The sequence below is a fragment of the Pseudophryne corroboree genome, chromosome 6 (genome assembly GCF_028390025.1).
Source record: "Pseudophryne corroboree isolate aPseCor3 chromosome 6, aPseCor3.hap2, whole genome shotgun sequence".
NCBI lineage: Eukaryota > Metazoa > Chordata > Amphibia > Anura > Myobatrachidae > Pseudophryne > Pseudophryne corroboree.
The window spans coordinates 542,694,148-542,713,052 of record NC_086449.1 but is presented as its reverse complement, the minus strand read 5'-3'; the positions used below and the strand labels follow the sequence as shown (position 1 = coordinate 542,713,052).

General features: G+C 44.7%; 1 long non-coding RNA gene and 2 pseudogenes across 1 annotated transcript in view; 2 read left to right on the top strand and 1 right to left on the bottom strand.

The window, feature by feature from the left end:
* The window catches only part of LOC134935429 (uncharacterized), a 132,043-nt gene that overhangs the window by 88,488 nt on the left and 24,650 nt on the right, over positions 1-18,905 (top strand). The window lies entirely within an intron of this gene.
* On the bottom strand, positions 10,803-10,921 carry LOC134936869 (5S ribosomal RNA; annotated as a pseudogene).
* LOC134937118 (5S ribosomal RNA) lies at positions 13,457-13,575 on the top strand (annotated as a pseudogene).

Here is an 18,905-nt window from a genome sequence, read left to right as displayed (position 1 = left end):
GTTTTTTTTCACACTCCTGGAAAACGCTCAGTTACCACCCAGAAACGCCCCTTTCCTGTCAATCATTCACCGTTAAGCAGTGCGACTGAAAAGCGCTGCAGGATCCACAGCAAATCTACTAAGTTTTGTGTTAAATAACTTAGCACATGCGCTCTGCGTACCATGCGCATGCGCATTTAGCAACAAATCGCAGCATAGCGAAAATCGGCAATGAGCGAACAACTCGGAATGACCACCCAGATTGGTAACTGCACCTGTGTTTCATACTCAAGTTCCTATATTATGAGAGCTTTTGTGGTTTTGTTGCTGCACTGAGATCCTGAGGTTTCCAGTATGGAATGCTTCAAGTGGAGTATTAATATACTGCACCATCCGCACCATAAATGTGTGTGTGTGTGTGTGTGTGTGTGTGTGTGTGTATACACGTGTCTGCACAATTTAATCTCAATACATACAGTGTAAGACGCCCAGTGCACTGAGCCACTACGAGAGGAGTAATGTACCATCTTGCTATGTACATTTTGGGGGAAACGCCGGTCCTTCTTGCACCCTTCCACAGGCCAGCTGAATGCCCAATTTGCACAAAAGTGCTCGCTACTCTTTGGGGTAACGAAAACTTTTTGGCTAGATCCAGTGTCGGACTGGCCCACAGGGGTACAGGGGAAACAACCGGTGGGCCCCACTGCCTGGGGGCCCACTCCTTCCTCTAGGGATCAGGTTCCAGACTGTGCACTTGTATTATACATGGTAGATATGTTGCATTACACTGCACAAGTCTATTGTGTATTTCAAGCCTCTGTGGAGGTTGGCCACACCCCCTTTGTAGGCTAACCACACCCCTAAGTATGGGCCCCCACCACTGCATACCCCCGGTGGGCCCTTCTTGCCCCAGTCCGACACTGGCTAGATCCCGCTGCTGTAAATTGAGGCGGCTGCCGTGCAGATTTGACTGTACAAAGGGATTCACGGCAATTGTATTCTCCCCTTTTTTTCTTATTCAAATCATGAAAGCAGCAAACAGCCACACACAATTTGGGTCATTCCGAGTTGTTCGCTCATTGCCGATTTTCGCTATACTGCGATTAGTCGCTTACTGCGCATGCACAAGGTTCGCAGAGCGCATGCGCTTAGTTATTTTACACAAAAGTTAGGTATTTTACTCACGGCATAACAAAGCTTTTTCAACGCTGTGCTGATCGTAGTGTGATTGACAGGAAGTGGGTGTTTCTGGGCGGAAACTGTCCATTTTATGGGAGTGTGCGGAAAAACGCAGGCGTTCGAGTTGCAAAACGCAGGAGTGGCTGGAGAAACGGGGGAGTGGTTGGGCAAACGCTGGGTGTGTTTGTTACGTCAAACCAGGAACGAAAAGGACTGAGCTGGTCGCAATGGCTGAGTAAGTCTGGAGCTACTCAGAAACTGCGGGGTAATCGTTACGAGAAAATTAGCGAAGCTTTCGTTAGCAATTCTGCTATGCTAAGATACACTCCCAGAGGGCGGCGGCTTAGCGTGTGCAATGCTGCTAAAAGCAGCTAGGGAGCGAACAACTCGGAATCACCCCCAATGTGCTATAGCCCAGAGCCATAACCAGACATTTTGGTGCCTTGTGCAAGGAGCATGGGCACCCCCTGCATTTTACCAACACTTCACCTACTCAAGTGATTTTCAACCTTTTTTTATTCGCGGCACACCGAACAATAATTTAAAATTGCCAAGGCACACCATCTGTTCCCCACAGAAAAAAAAACACACACACACATTGGCCCTCACAGTAAAAAAAAATCCACACATACATTGGCCTACACAGAAAAAACAATCACATTGCTCCCCACATAAATCATGTTGCTCACACATAAATCAATCACATTTCTCCCCACATAAATCCTATTGCTCCCTAACATGAATTATTCACATTGTTCCCCCCATAAATCCATAAATTCTTATTCTCCCCACATAAATCCTATTGAAATCCTATTGTTCCCCACAGGAGAAATAAAATAACAAATATTAGCCCCTACCAGTCAGCTGTCCTCCTCCCTGTCCCTCAGTGGCGGGGGTTGTTCATAGTGGAGTTCTGTGAATACTGAGCAGGGTGTGGTCGGGCAGGTGTGGATGTGGGTGGGAAAGGAATGCTGTGTATGCAAGCGGGAACTGGAAGATGTGTATGCAGGCGGGTGGGCTAGCTGGGTGGAGAGATGCGGCAGCCGTGACCTATGATATCACACCGCCGTGTCTTATAGGTCATGGCTGGAGCACAACTCATCCTCTAAGAAGAGCCCGGGCCAACAGTTCACTCTGAAGGTGCAGGAAGCTGCTCTTGCTCCGCGGCACACCTTGCAACCGGTCGCGGCACACTAGTGTGCCACGGCACACTGGTTGAAAAAGCCTGACCTACTCTTTCAATAACCTTACACCCAGTACCATTTCCATGCTTCTGCTACTCTTACTCTTTACTTACACATTAAAGACAACTCTGCGCTAGTTACACAGTGTTCATATATAGTTTAAACATAGCAGATTAAGCGGCCCAGTTATCAAACAATATTTGCAGCTTTGTCCCTGAAACCTGTATTCAGGGCTAGAAACAAATATTATGTACTCTTGCAATGTAAGGAGAGATCACAGAAGGTACCTCAAATACCTGCTGCAATCCCTCCATTGCTGCCCGCAGCCGCATACAGATAAGTTTCTATGGGGGATGCAAGGCAGCCAGATTTACCAATATCGGGGATGCATCGCAATACCAATATTTGCCCCTGCAGCTATCATTGTAACCTATGGGCTACATATCGCGTTTGTTCCCCAGAAACCCTCCCTGGAAGTGGCCGCTGTGCAGTGCGGTCTGCGCTTGTGCAGACCCCCGCAGGATCCGTAACATCATATCACAGGGACGGCCCTTTTAGAGCCCTTGTCTCTGCGGGTGCGTATTAAAACATCAGCCCGATGTGATTGCATATTGCAATGCGATCCTGGGCAGTAAGATCCCACCCAGATCGCATTCAATATGCGATCCATGCTGTGCTGCAAGTTTGGTGGTACGGAGCGGTACTGTGGTACGGAGCGGTACTGCGTACCAGTAAGAACTTGCCAGCCAGTATGCAGTACCGCCAGGCCGCCATACTTGCAGCAGCTGTTATGTGAGGGGAGGAGAGCACAGCGTGCACCTCTCCTGCCCCTCAATACTCAGGGAAGTCCAGTCTCCGGTGTCGGCTGGGGCGTGAATCTCAAATGAGGCGCCGGTTCATTTGCCAATCAGAGCTTGCAGACCGATTTCCGCAGCTCCTGATTGGCTGCCGGTCCGCGAGCTTTGATTGGCTAATGAAGTGGCACCTCATTTCAGATACACGCCACTGGATACCAGACTTCACTGAGCATTGAAGGTCAGAAAGGGCACATGCCGCTCCCCTCACACAGCAGCAGCAGCAACAACAGCAGCAGCAGCAGCAGCAGTGAGCAGAACTGGGGGGCACATGCACTGTGGGGAATGTGTGTATCTGGCACTGTGGGGCATTTGTTTATCTGGCACTGTGGGGCATATGTGTATCTGGCACTGTGGGGCATTTGTGTATCTGGCATGGTGGGGGCATATCTGGCACTTTGGGGCATATGTGTATCTGGCACTGTGGGAGCATATGTGTACCTGGTACTATTGGGGTCATGTTATCTGGTCCCCAATATGTGTATCACTCCCCCATTTTCATTGGCCATGCCCCATGTGGAATGTGGCCACACCCATTTTTGGTGCGTGCACACTGTACCACTAAGAGATTTTTTTTTCTAGTTGCACCACTGGATCCATGATAAATGGACCCCATAAGGTGATGGTAAATGTTAATGTATACCATTCTGATCAACTGATTCCAATAGGATATTACTGTTCTGCCTTTCACATGTGTCAGAGAGCCTTCTGTAAATTTACATGTGGCTTAACAGAAAGACACTCACCTGAATCAAGGGCATTAACACGGTGAACCGGACAGCTGGTTTTGTTCTTAATGCAACTTTGTCAAGGGAAGCCACACTACAAATAAACACATATGACCCCCCCCTCCCCCATTGATGCGTCATTGATCCAACCATCCATAATTAGCCAATAGTAAACAATGCTGGAACTAACAAAACACGATAATGATAAATGAAAACTACACCATACATATAACTACATTACAGGAAATGAACAAAAATAAATATTTATTATATCAATAAACATCAATCAAGATAAGGCTATACATCACTTTATGGTCATCTAAAATATAATCAAGACATCAATAGTATCATGAAATAGACATCCTCAATAAACTTTATATAATGTACAGTATATTCCTAAGAAACAGGTTACAGTTAATAGACAATGTATTGAGCTGAATAGTCGAGCGAGCCTCTTTCTGCAATATTAAAATGTTTCTGTCACCCCTCGTCAAAGGTGTGGCTCATGTTCAATAGCCATAAAGTTCCATAACTTATGTCCAGTAAAAACAAAATGTCTGACAACAGGAGTACTGCTATAGATTGATTTGAAAAGCTTTTTTTTTAAAAGACCTATGGAGGGCAATACGCTCTTTGTGCATACTCCGTACAAGGCTGGCGCCACTATTAGGCAACTTTATGCAATTGCCTAAGGGTACCAGCTGCTGGAGGGCACCAGTGAATCCAATAAGTGCTAATTTATTGGGGACACAGCTGTGTAGCCTAAATATGTATCGGGGCACTAATATATGGCATAATGTATTGGTGGCACAGTTGTATAGCATTTAAAGAATTTGGGGGACTGTTGTGTGGCATAATGTATTAGGGACACAGCTTTGTGGCATACAAAGAATTTGGGGATGTGTGTTCCATATGTATTGGGGGTATTTTGGGGGTAATTCAGATCTGATCGCAGCAGCAAATTTGTGAGCTAATGGGCAAAACCATGTGCACTGCAAGGGGGGGTATATAACATGTGCATAGAGACTTAGATTTGGGTGGGTTATAGTGTTTCTGTGCAGGGTAAATAGTATACTGGCTGCTTTATTTTTACACTGTAATTTAGATTTCAGTTTGAACATGGCCCACCCAAATCTAATTCTCTCTGCACATGTTATACCTGCCCCCGCTGCAGTGCACATGGTTTTGCCCATTAGCTAACAGATTTGCTATTGCGATCAGATCTGAATTAGGCCCTTTATATAATAATAATAATAATAATAATAATAATAATAATAATAATAATAATAATGATATATTGGAGGCAAAGCTACAGTACAGTATGTGACATTCAATAAATTTGGGTCACAGCTGTGTGGCTTATAAACCTTATATAGTCTGAGGATTGTCCGTAAACTTAAACCATAACATCTTAACACTTAACTATAATAAATAAGACACGGAGACTTGAATTTGGCAGAAAATGTTAGCTATTTATTTAAATGAACCATTAACTGATGAATAATTAAACTAAAGTATGGTGGCCAGAAAGAACGGCTAAAACAACCCTATCCCATGAACAAAAAACCTATCTTATAAAAAACTGACGTAAACCTTCCAACAAACAATAGGTATCCGCTCAACCTCCATCTTGACTACCCACCCGTGAAGGTGATGAGGCTACCCCCGTGAAGGTGGTCCAGCAGATGTAATACCAGTCAACGAAGGAGAGCGCACCTAAAAAACCAACCACCAAACGACCTCCAATTAACTCCATTAATACAACAATAGTTAACTTGCCGCTCTTTCCCGCCAACAGCGAAGTTCTGCCCAACAGCAACTACGCTCCGCCACCATACCCCTAACCCAAAGAACCAACCACCGAAAACAGATCCTCAAGGAAAATACCTAGTCCCTGCCTAGTCAAATGAACCCCATCCGGCCAAAACAAGTAGAAGAACCGAAACTTGATCCGCCAAGAGCCACCACAAACTTAGCAACTGCGGAATTGACCTTCCGCCGAGAGGCATCGATCGCCCTACAGTCTGCAACTCCACGCCAACACAACTGCGGCACTATACAGGACCAGACAAGTCTACAGCCCGGCCAAGCACCCGCAATCACCTGTAAGTCATGAACAATGGCCAATCTAAGATTCACTGTCTTCCTCTTACCCAGGTCGTTGCCACCCTTGTGTATCACCAAAAATCTGGGCAGCCCGAAACCCTTAACCTGCTCCAAAAGGGTAACCTTCAGATCCTGCCACAACATCCCCCTAACTCCTATCCACCTCACATTATCCGACCCAACAAAGCCAGGAGCCCCCTCCGAAGCCACCAACTCGGCTGCCCAAAAAAACATAGGAGTGACCAATCACCCAAACACTAAACTCATCCTCTCGCCAACCTATAAGGGAAAAAACCAGACAAACCATCGTGAATATACAAAGGAAAGCAAAAACCCCAGACCAGAACAGGAACCAACTACGAGAACGAGGATTTGCCAAAAAGAAAAATTGAATAGAGGACTGTGAATTTCCTCTCGGACCAGCTTCAGGCCAATCAAAGCAACAAAAAGAATCGTAAGGAAAACTTAAAATAAGAAAAAGGGGAATTGGGGGGGGGGGTTGTTAGGGAGTGGAGGGGGGGTATGGGGTCACACAGAATAACTCGGCTGGAGGTGAAACGTAAAAACCTGCTGAGGAACTTGTAATTAGATGTCAATTAGCCGAATTGAATGAATTAAGCCAAATCAGTTCGTCAGTTCAGGCAAAAAATCGCAAAGCACTCCAGACCCCCACTGCCAGCAGTGGCGAGTAGCTAGCCATCCGAGTAGGGAGGACAGGGGAGACAAACAATACAAACGAACAAACTGAACCGAAACGTAGAAACAGTAAACGAACAAAATGTTAGTAGAACAAACAACTCGCTCATGCAACAACGGGCCGAATGTAACGCTTATAAGCCGCCGACATCCAGCGGCCCAGAGCCTTAATTTCGTCCACTGCACGCCTTGTAGCTGCTGTGGAAGTGGCGGCCCCAATTCTAAATGAATGCGAACCAAAATACTGAGGGGAGAGGCCCAAACTGGACAGGCAGCGCCGCATCATCCAAGTAAATTGGTATTTCGTCAATGGCAACCCATCATAGTGCAGAAGCCTGACCTCCGCATACCGATTAGCCAATGCCACCGGACAACAGGCCCCATTACCTGAAGGTGCCAAATTGATCCAATGACCTCTACCCATCTGATCAGTTTTTGAGCGGCGTAGCCTGCACAGCACAGACCCTACACCCACGACAACATCCGCGTGCCGCATAATGGCATCTGACTTTTTAGAAGCCGCAACCAACTCAGAAACCCTAAACGCTCCATGGAAAGTCATGGAAAAAGCCAACTGAAATAAAAGCGTTTCAAAATGGGAGTCCGCCACCGCCGCCGCCGCCCCCATGAGGGAAGAAAGCAGGGACGCATCGATAGGGCGCCAACTATCAGGAGGCACCGGCGCAGAGCGCGCCCAACCTTTAAGCGCCTTCGTCAGCAGGAAACTCATCGTAAAATCCGGAACACCCTTCAACTTTGAATAAAAGGATATTCCAGCGAGGTATCGAGACACCACGGCTCTCGATCTACCCGTCACGAAGAGTTGTCAAATGAAGTCCAGAAACAATCCCTGACCCCTCTTACCTCTAGGCCCTTGGTCACGGGAAAAGTCTTCCCATTCCTTCCAGGCCTGACGGTATCCCGTGAGAGTGGATGAAGCCAAATATAGCTAGGCTAGCCCTTCCAATCCGCCATGATGACCTGCCAAACATAAGAAGGGCAGGGCAAACCCGCTGAATCAGCCTCCGGGGCCAGTAAACGGAACCTTTCACACTGCTCCCTGGACAATGCATCGGCGATCCCATTATCAACCCCGGGGACGTGCTGAGCCCGAAACAGAATATTACATTGCATACAAGTCAGCACGAGTCGCGACAACACCCGGAGGACCCGCAGGGCCTTAGCCCTTTGGTTGTTAACCGCGTGCACGACCCCTAAATTATCGCAGCGAAAAAGAATACTGCGATCGCGAAAGGCGCTCCCCCCAAACCTCCAAGGCCACCATGATGGGAAAGAGCTCCAGCAACAACAGGTTGCTGGTCAGCCCCTCCCGCGACCGAGACTCGGGCCACGAAGCCGCGCACCATGCCCCATCGAGATAACAACCGAACCCCGACGAGCCCGCCGCGTCCGTGAACAACTGCAGGTCGAAATTGTCGACGAGCGGGGCCATCCAGATCAGCACACCATTGAAGTCCGCCAGAAACGAAACCCACACAGCAAGGTCTCTCCTAATCTCAGCCAAGAAATGGACAAAATGGTGCGGCCTGGACACCCCAGCCGTGGACCGCTCCAACTTCCGACAAAAAACCCTGCCCATGGGAATCACCCGACAGGCAAAGTTCAACAGCCCAAGGAGGGATTGAGCCTCCTGAAATGTCACCTTATGCCGCTCCAAGAACCGCGCTATGGACTCCTGAAGCATCGCAACCTTGTCCCGAGGCAGCCGGCAAGCCCCTGCAACAGTATCGATCTCAATATGCAAAAAGGACAAACAGAAGAGAGGCCCCTCCGTCTTGTCCTCGGCCACAGGAACGCCAAAATGCCCCAACAAGGCACGCAGCGAAAAAAACAGGAAACCACAGCGAGGAGAATGCGCGGGCCCCATACACAAAAAAGTCATCAAGGTAATGCGCGATCCCGCTACCTCCGCAAGAAAACACACACCAATGTAAAAATGTGCTGAACTTTTCGAAAAAGACACACGAAACGGAACACCCCATAGGCATACACTTGTCTACAAAGTATTCCTCCCCGACGCGGAAACCCATGAATCGAAACGACTCCGGGTGCAAAGGGAGCAAGCGAAAGGACGATTCAACATCAAGCTTAGCCATGAGGGCCCCAGGGCCGCAGCCCCGTACCATACCCCCGCTGGCTCCCCCTCCGACCGCCCAATCTCGTCCTCCGCCACCCAGCGCCCCGTCCCTCACCAGCCGCCACTGCGCCGGGAGAGTCCCCCGACGCCCGCGGCTCAGCCAGTGCGGGAGCAGACGCACGCGCTGCTGCGCGTGCCCGCGGACGGGTACCTGTAGCAGCACCAGGAGACTGAGCCCCGGCCGTGAGCGCAGCGCTCAGGCCCGGGGCCCGAGACGGAGAGGGGGGAGCAGCAGCATAACGTGTAGGGGCACCAGCAGAGCGGCGGGGACGTGACATGGTGGCCAGCACGAAATAACCAGGAGGCAATGGGCAACAGAAAGGGGGACACAAGGTGGGCACAATATAAAATGCACCCAGGCCAGGCAAGTGAGTAAAAGCAATAAGGGGCAAGCAGCACGAACACAGGAGAAAGGGGTGAAGAGCACTCACCCCTACCACGATTACAGCAGAAGAGGCTGACCCAGCCCCTTTACCAGGCTTAAAAACCCTTTCCACCTACCCCCAACGTTTACGCCTATTGGCTAACAATAAACTCCCATAATGCCTTACCGTTCTGCCCCCCAGACTAGCTGAGGTTTAACCCACTCCTCTCCTATTCTGTCAATTCGTTCTCCTTATGTATTGGGGGCACAAATATGTGGCAAGTGTATTGGAGGCATTGGTGTGTAGCATAATTATAAAATTGGGGAAAAAGCTGTGGGGTGTATTATGGTATGCCGGCGGTCGGGCTCCCGGCGACCAGCATACCGGCGCCGGCAGCCCGACTGCCGGCTTTCCGACAGTGTGGCGAGCGCAAATGAGCCCCTTGCGGGCTCGCTGCGCTCGCCACGCTATTTTATTCTCCCTCCAGGGGGGTCGTGGACCCCCACGAAGGAGAATAAGTGTCGGTATGCCGGCTGTCGGGATTCCGGCGCCGGTATACTGTACGCCGGGATCCCGACAGGCGGCATACTGAAGACCACCCAAGCTGTGTGTATATAATGTACTGGCGGAACAAGTGTGTGGCACGTGTATTGGAGGCATTGATGTGTATTATATTTATGAATTGTAGCTAAAGCTGTGTGGCATATACATTTTGTGGTTTACTGTAGATGTGTGGCATGTTATGAATTGTGGACAGTGGTATAAGGCACAGTATGATTTTGGGGCCCTGATTTGTGGCATATATGTTGGGGCATTATAATATAGTATATTATGAATTTGGGCCACTGGTGTGTGGCATATTATAAACTTTGGACATATTGTGAATTGGAGGGAGCAGGGGCAGCGGGGGCAATTTTCCCTAGGGAACATGCACCGGCCCTGCTTACATAGAAAAAGTTCAATCATGTATAGGGGTTATACCGCACAGTTAATAAATAGATTAAACAGCAGATAATTTATATACCAAGATATACTGATGAGAGAAAGAAAAAAATATTTTTTCTAATCAATCTACGTTTGGCGGTGCACCCTGAGTCAGTAATGAAACATGTTAGACAAAAGGAGAAAAGAAGACTCTTTTGTGGGCGCACTCTTGTGTAATTATGAAAGTATCAAAGAAATAGATTAAAATTCAATATTTATTGATAATGAACATAAAACCCATAGTAGTTGAATGTGCAGGTAGAGAAAAAAGTAAATGAATAAACACTGGAACCGGTAATGCTGATATTAAAGTCAGATAATGATTCCAAGCTGCCTGGGTAGCATAAATCTTTCAAATGTATGGTAAATCCGAAAATAGGTCTCAAACGACTGCCTGGGCTGTACAATCTTATAATAGAGCTAGACACTTGGCGCCTCAATAGTTTTGATTAATAATCAGATCGGCTGTATTGCTTGTAACTGGCGTCAGAATAGAGATAGAAAACTGATTGAATAAAGAAAAGATGAATCTGCTGTCGGTGTTAGACACTGAGCCTGGCCACCCAATTATTCTACTAAACCCAGTATTCCTCAAGAGTCTCCCACTCGAGTACTAACTTGGCCCAACACTGCTTAGCTTCCAAGATCGGAAGGATTCGGGCGTTACCAGTGTGGTATGATAGTAGAGAATTGTTAAAGTTGCTACTGGAATCACCGATGAGAGTTCATGAAGTGAAGAAGAAGGTAACGGGGAGGGGGTGTAGTGAGAAGGGGGATCTGCTGCCAATGTTAGACAGGGGTGAGCCCCTGAATCAATGGTGAGAGTCCCGAAATTGTAGCGATAGTCAGAAAAAGAAATTCTCAATGAGACAGTCGTTCTCAGTGATTATGGTTGCTCAATGTATTATGGTATATGGTATCGGGTGTAAATACCGGATAGTGAGTATAATCGCCTGTAAACCACTGAGTGATAGCCATGTTGAAAAAAAGGGGGGGGGACGCAAAGGAGAAGGCTCTGCAAATGGTATCACAATGTTGATACTAATAGTGGATAATATCTCCAAAAGGAGTAAAATAACCTTAAATTAGTTGATATAAATACACCGCTATTGCGAAATGGATATCCACAAAAGATAGATCACTGAAGTATAGTTAAATATGAAAAAAACACCAAACATCAATTAATGCTGGTCTCAATACTATTTGGACCTGGATTGAATATATAGCCGAGTCTGAATTATTAGCTATGAGAATGAATCAATGATGGATAATTAAATTGAATTAAATAAATTAATAAATCCACAGTCAAAAAAAATCTAAGTAAATACAGCTACTGAAAAAGGATGTTTCTTTAAGAGCTGTAATGGTTTTGATACTAAGACAAAGATAGATCATTCAGAAAATTGATAGAGCCACAGTTAATAATAAATAGATCTAGATAAATACAGGCTACTAAAACGGTATAAATTGCATGCAAGAAATAAGAGACTGTAGTAGCACGAGTAAACCTTAGAAAATAAATAGGTTTAAATACAGGCTACTAGAAAATTAATATGTATTGCATAGAAAAAAAGACAGTATAATCACACGGGTAAACCTGGAAACAGATATTACCCGTGTCGATGTCTTTATGGGAATCAGGTGCCGTGTAGCAGTACTGTGAATCCAGGGGACGAAAAGCCGCGTGGTTGATGTGGGATAAAGTGCCAATTCGTCAAAATGCAGATCTGTGGTCACAGGATAATAGAGTCCGATGTCGGTCAGGGTTCTGTGTGGATCCAGTAATCAGAAAAGTTCAGTGGATGTGGGATGCGGCGCAGGAAAGCAGTGGGGAATGTCCATAAACAGCCGTGTCAGAGTCCCGGCATTGTGTCAGACATACATGCTGTGAGGATGCGCTGTGAGTCTCGGAAGCTGTATTGCCGTTCAGCTGATGGTGATGCATGGTTAGGCAGACGGAGACATCTGTGGTCCCACCATCAGCTGAACGGCAATACAGCTTCCGAGACTCACAGCGCATCCTCACGGCATGTATGTCTGACACAATGCCGGGACTCTGACACGGCTGTTTATGGACATTCCCCACTGCTTTCCTGCGCCGCATCCCACATCCACTGAACTTTTCTGATTACTGGATCCGCACAGAATCCTGACCGACATCGGACTCTATTATCCTGTGACCACAGATCTGCATTTTGACGAATTGGCACTTTATCCCACATCAACCACGCGGCTTTTCGTCCCCTGGATTCACAGTACTGCTACACGGCACCTGATTCCCATAAAGACATCGACACGGGTAATATCTGTTTCCAGGTTTACCCGTGTGATTATACTGTCTTTTTTTCTATGCAATACATATTAATTTTCTAGTAGCCTGTATTTAAACCTATTTATTTTCTAAGGTTTGCTCGTGCTACTACAGTCTCTTATTTCTTGCATGCAATTTATACCGTTTTAGTAGCCTGTATTTATCTAGATCTATTTATTATTAACTGTGGCTCTATCAATTTTCTGAATGATCTATCTTTGTCTTAGTATCAAAACCATTACAGCTCTTAAAGAAACATCCTTTTTCAGTAGCTGTATTTACTTAGATTTTTTTTGACTGTGGATTTATTAATTTATTTAATTCAATTTAATTATCCATCATTGATTCATTCTCATAGCTATTAATTAAGACTCGGCTATATATTCAATACAGGTCCAAATAGTATTGAGACCAGCATTAATTGATGTTTGGTGTTTTTTTCATATTTAACTATACTTCAGTGATCTATCTTTTGTGGATATCCATTTCGCAATAGCGGTGTATTTATATCAACTAATTTAAGGTTATTTTACTCCTTTTGGAGATATTATCTACTATTAGTATCAACATTGTGATACCATTTGCAGAGCCTTCTCCTTTGCTTCCCCCCCTTTTTTTCAACGTGGCTATCACTCAGTGGTTTACAGGCGATTATACTCACTATCCGGTATTTACACCCGATACCGTATACCATAATACATTGAGCAACCATAATCACTGAGAACGACTGTCTCATTGAGAATTTCTTTTTCTGACTATCGCTACAATTTCGGGACTCTCACCATTGATTCAGGGGCTCACCCCTGTCTAACATTGGCAGCAGATCCCCCTTCTCACTACACCCCCTCCCCGTTACCTTCTTCTTCACTTCATGAACTCTCATCGGTGATTCCAGTAGCAACTTTATCAATTCTCTACTATAATACCACACTGGTAACGCCCGAATCCTTCCGATCTTGGAAGCTAAGCAGTGTTGGGCCAAGTTAGTACTCGAGTGGGAGACTCTTGAGGAATACTGGGTTTAGTAGAATAATTGGGTGGCCAGGCTCAGTGTCTAACACCGACAGCAGATTCATCTTTTCTTTATTCAATCAGTTTTCTATCTCTATTCTGACGCCAGTTACAAGCAATACAGCCGATCTGATTATTAATCAAAACTATTGAGGCGCCAAGTGTCTAGCTCTATTATAAGATTGTACAGCCCAGGCAGTCGTTTGAGACCTATTTTTGGATTTACCATACATTTGAAAGATTTATGCTACCCAGGCAGCTTGGAATCATTATCTGACTTTAATATCAGCATTACCGGTTCCAGTGTTTATTCATTTACTTTTTTCTCTACCTGCACATTCAACTACTATGTGTTTTATGTTCATTATCAATAAATATTGAATTTTAATCTATTTCTTTGATACTTTCATAATTACACAAGAGTGCGCCCACAAAAGAGTCTTCTTTTCTCCTTTTGTCTAATAGAAAAAGTTCAAGTAAGAAGAGTATATGCATACCATACAGAAATTGACATAAGGATAATATGACTTTTGGAGGTGTAGCTTTTGCTCCTAGTATTGGGCAAGCACAAACTGATGATAATGACTACTAGCAACCAGCTGCATAGAAGCATCTCGATATGTGTACAGCTCTGCATTTGGGTGAATATACAGTATGCATTATTGCCATAAACACCTATTTTGAGTAATGTACAGTATGACTTTTTACTTCCACATCTACATTAACCGCAATGTACAAGAATAAAGCATTCCATGACCAATGATAAATTACTATATTATGGGATGAGATTTGGTGTTAAAAGATGTTTATCCTATAATGTTATTCAGAATATGTGCTACATGTAATATAAAAGGGAATATGGATTATGATAAGCCATTATATGCGGTATTGCATTGTTGTATGTATTTCATCTAATTTTTTTGTACAAGTAATAATGGTTATATAGTGTTCTATGTGTTCATGTGTTAAATATGTGTAGGTTGGTAAAACTGTAATGTTGCAAATATGCTCATTTTAAAAATTGTCCTAGATACAGTGGCAAACGTATAAGGGCCCTCATTCTGAGTTGTTCGCTCGCTAGCTGCTTTTAGCAGCCGTGCAAACGCTAAGCCGCCGCCCTCTGGGAGTGTATCTTAGCTTAGCAGAAGTGTGAACGTAAGGATCGCAGAGCGGCTATAAAATAATTTTGTGCAGCATCAGAGTAGCTCCAAACCTACTCCTAGCTTGCGATCACTGCAGACTATTTAGTTCCTGTTTTGACGTCACGAACACGCCCTGCGTTCGGCCAGCCACGCCTACGTTTCACCAACCACGCCTGCATTTTTATCTGGCACGCCTGCGTTTTTTCACTCACTCCCTGAAAACGGTCAGTTGACACCCAGAAACGCCCACTTCCTGTCAATCGCTCTGCGGACAGCAGTGCGACTGAAAAGCTTTGCTAGACCTTGTGTGAAACTACATCGTCCGTTTTTTTTGCCTGATCGCTGCGCTGCGAACGAATGCAGTTAGCGAACAACTCGGAATGACCACCAATGTGTGCATGGTGTATGGTGCACATGTCCCCATATTTGCTGCTGGCTGTGCCATCTTTCTGGTGATGTTTTTGAATAGATGTTACTAGCACGGAGATAGTAAAGAAGCTATTACTGTGCCAGAGTCTTTGTGTTCTTCTATGCATTCATTGTCGCCGTGCGGCAAGGGCCTGCTACACTAACGCCATCTGTTAAAATGCCCTTTATAGAATAATGAAAAGACTTGACATGTAGAATTAAAAAGGCTTGAGGAATGAAAGGAATCCAAAAGCATAAAGTTTGTATCAATGCTGTGCCTTATTACTCTAACTGAGCATATGGACATTGCAGCATTAACAAAGACTGATGTTTGGATCATACGGTTCACTATTGTGCATGTAAAATCTGAGTGTGGTATAACAGGTCGACAATAAAAAGGTCAAGAGTATCTAGATTCAACCCCAAGTGGCCGACATGCCCAAGGTCGATATGGGAAAAAGGCTGGCACAAGCAAAATGACGCCATGGAAATGTTATCACATGAAAAAGTCGACACAAGTTTTTAATGCTCTTTCGGTGTCAATATGTAGGTTTCAACACATGAAACCCCTATTAGTGTACTGTGTCGGCTCGCACGGCTGGCTTCACTCACCTTTCTTTGGGCAAGGTGCCTCGTTGCGCTGTGCTCAGCATGGGTTACCGTTCTCAATCGTAGTCCACATGGATGGTAAAGTATGAAAAAGTAAAAAAGATTCCAAAAATTCCAAAAACTCATGTCGTCCATAGGCTGTTTTGACCATTATCATGTCAAACATTTGAACATGTCGACCTTTTCACCATGTTGACCATATGGTGTCGACTTATTGACCAGAAGTAGGAAAATCTGTGAAAAATATGTTTTTTTTATATAGTTGGAAAACCATGTTGGCAAAGCTAAGGACAAGTTTTGTCCATGTTGTGTTGACATTTAGCAAAAAGAAATTCAGATGTTAATGTCTGTTAAAGCTTTAAGAACTATGTTCAACTTAGCAAATGAGATACAGCTTTGACAAAAGGAAGAAAAACCCAAAGGTTTCCTCCCAATAAAAGGTACTGTGAGATTGGTACTCATCTGCAGAACTGCATACAGATGTTTTTGCTGGATACATCTCACACTTCTGTTATCTGGATGGCAGTAGAAAGTATTAGCTGCAGGTCAATGAACATTGCTAAATACATGTGGCTAAGTGCTGATTCCTGGCCTAGAGCCAGCATTCAGTAATTCTCACATACAGTACACTATGTGTTTCTCTGCATCATTTCCGCCCATTGTTACTGCACTCTGTAAGTGGTGACTGACAAATGAATTCATCTTATTACAAATCGGATCATTAATTATGTTATCTAATGAATATTTTCTACAGATTCTTAAAAAAACTACATTTTAATTAAGATATGAGACCACGGATAATAATAATGACTGGAAGGATGTAATTCAGAAAATGAATGGAACAAAGTATTGTAGCTAATGCAGTTATTTTTTGCCCATTTCCTTTGTGCCATATGACATTACTTTCTTAAAAGGATCTTTGTTTTGTCCACAGTATTTCTCATTCAGTAAGTTTATTTCATCCTATCCTTCCAGTTAAATGGTCAGCACATATTGATATTATATTATTTTTAATTAAATATTATATAATCTAATCTGAAAGCACTTAAATGTATTAACTGTGAAGATAGAGTTCACTTTCACAAGGTTCTTCCGTTTAATTAAAACCAGGCACTTTGTATTATAGTCATATTCCTGTTCCGCTCATCACTGTAAGGTAAGAGATGAAGTTTCCATTGCATTGTTGGAGCTCCTAGCTAGAATTAATTTTAGCACTGTGTAGGTGTTTTTTGTTTGAATGTATGTGGCTTTGGTGTACTTTGACATTTAAGTACAATTAATTCACAGGTGACTTGGCAAGAACTAAATGTGTGAAAATAAAACACGTTCTTTATATTTTAATTACTCCTCCTTTTGTTCATGCTCACGTACCTATACTTGCTATTGAAAGGTTTTCTATTTTGTGCTGAAGTTAAAGGGAAATATACTCTATTGACAAGTAGTGGTTAGTTTTATTCCGTTTTCTAAAATATTACAAGTTATTCCACTTCGGGTGCTAGGTCCTTTTGTCTTTTACACAAAAGTACAGTAATGCTTCACGTCAGCCATCATTATCATCTCACTAAAACAAATCAGCAGTTGAGAACTTATAAGTCATTTTAACTTGGGAAGTTGTCCACATTGGAATGCCTAATTAATTGTGCAAAGAATTGGATGTCAGTCACTTTAGTACTGTTTTAGACAGTTTCTTGGCATAAGTTGTTGGATCAGGATCCGATCCTGGGAGTCACGATACCCTCAGACATCATGAGATTTCCTATTCAGATGAGTAAGCAAAACATAGCTTATACATTACTTTGATTGGATTGTGCTTCTCTTTGGTGCAAAGAACAGATTAAGGGCCTAATTCAGCATGGAACGCTGCTCCAACAGCATTCACATGCTGAAGCCCTCTGCAGTGTGCGCTCGCGCAGAAGCCGCACTGTGCTTGCACACACAGTGAAATGCAATGGCATCTCACATGTGCGAACACCTCTGCCTGATTGACAGGCAGAGGTGTTCACTGGGTGGGAGGGGGTGTTGCGGCGGCATTTTAGGGGCATTGCAGCAGCATTGGGGTGCGTGGTCTGGACAATGAAGGTGTTTATCCAGACTGTTTGCGGAGCTGCCGTGGTGGCTGCATAACGTCACACGCAGCTGCTGTGACCAGAAACATGGCGGCCCACTAATTGCCTTAGCAGCTAGGCTGCGAAGGCAGACAGCAATCCTAAACATGCAAAAGCAGGACCCGGCTTGCGGGACGGACTTGCCCTGTGCTGGAAGTCACCCTGCATCTCAGAGTAAAGGGTTGTAGGCATGCGATTTTTCACACATCTGTAACCCATGCTGAATTAGGCCCTAGGTCTGAGCATAAATAAATCACCAAGCTGTCACTGTTTAAGAGGGTTAGTGTTTTAACTGGCTTGTGCTAATTTTTTGATGAGACCTATTACATTAAATGTAGGTGTGTTTAGGTGATTCATATTAGTGCCCAGCAGCCAGCGACAGACTGGGGCTGTCTAGAATCCCTGGCATTGTAGTGTGCACACACAAAAAGGGGGCGTGATCATGGCTCAAGGGAGCGTGCTGCAAGTCCTAGAGGCCTGTGTCTCTGTGTTTTGGTTGACTGAGCTAGCCCCTGTCTATATGAGCCGGCCAGCCGAGCAGAGTGCTAGGTCTCTCTGTGGGTCCGGACTGACCCATTAGCCTTCTGTATTTGCCAGAAGGGCCAGATGGGCAGACATTTTAGGTCTCTTGCTTTTGTAGAAAAGCCCAGGACAAAGGAAATTTTTCTGCCTTGCAAGTCTTCTGATATATTTTGCTCTTTTTGTTATTTTCTGTTCCCTCTATTCTTTCTGTTTTTCATTTTCTCCCTCTTTCTCTCTACAATAGTCTCTTCTTATCCTCCCTCTTTTTCATGTCATAGCCTCCTTCTTTTCCTCATTGTTCCTTTCCCCTTTTCCTCATTCTGCTCTTTTCCCCTTTTGTAATTTTGTTCCTTTTTCCTCATTGTTTATTGCATGTGTTCATAATGTTTTCCCAGCGCTCTGCCCTCCACCTGCCTAGTTGGCTGTCAGTGCCTTGTCACTTTCTACAGCCCCAATTGCCGGCTCAACCATGCGAACGAGCCCCTCTGTGGGGAAGAACCACTAAAATCTTGGTATTTTGGAGAAATATGTTGTTTGAATTTGTATAGTTTTCCCCTGCATCAC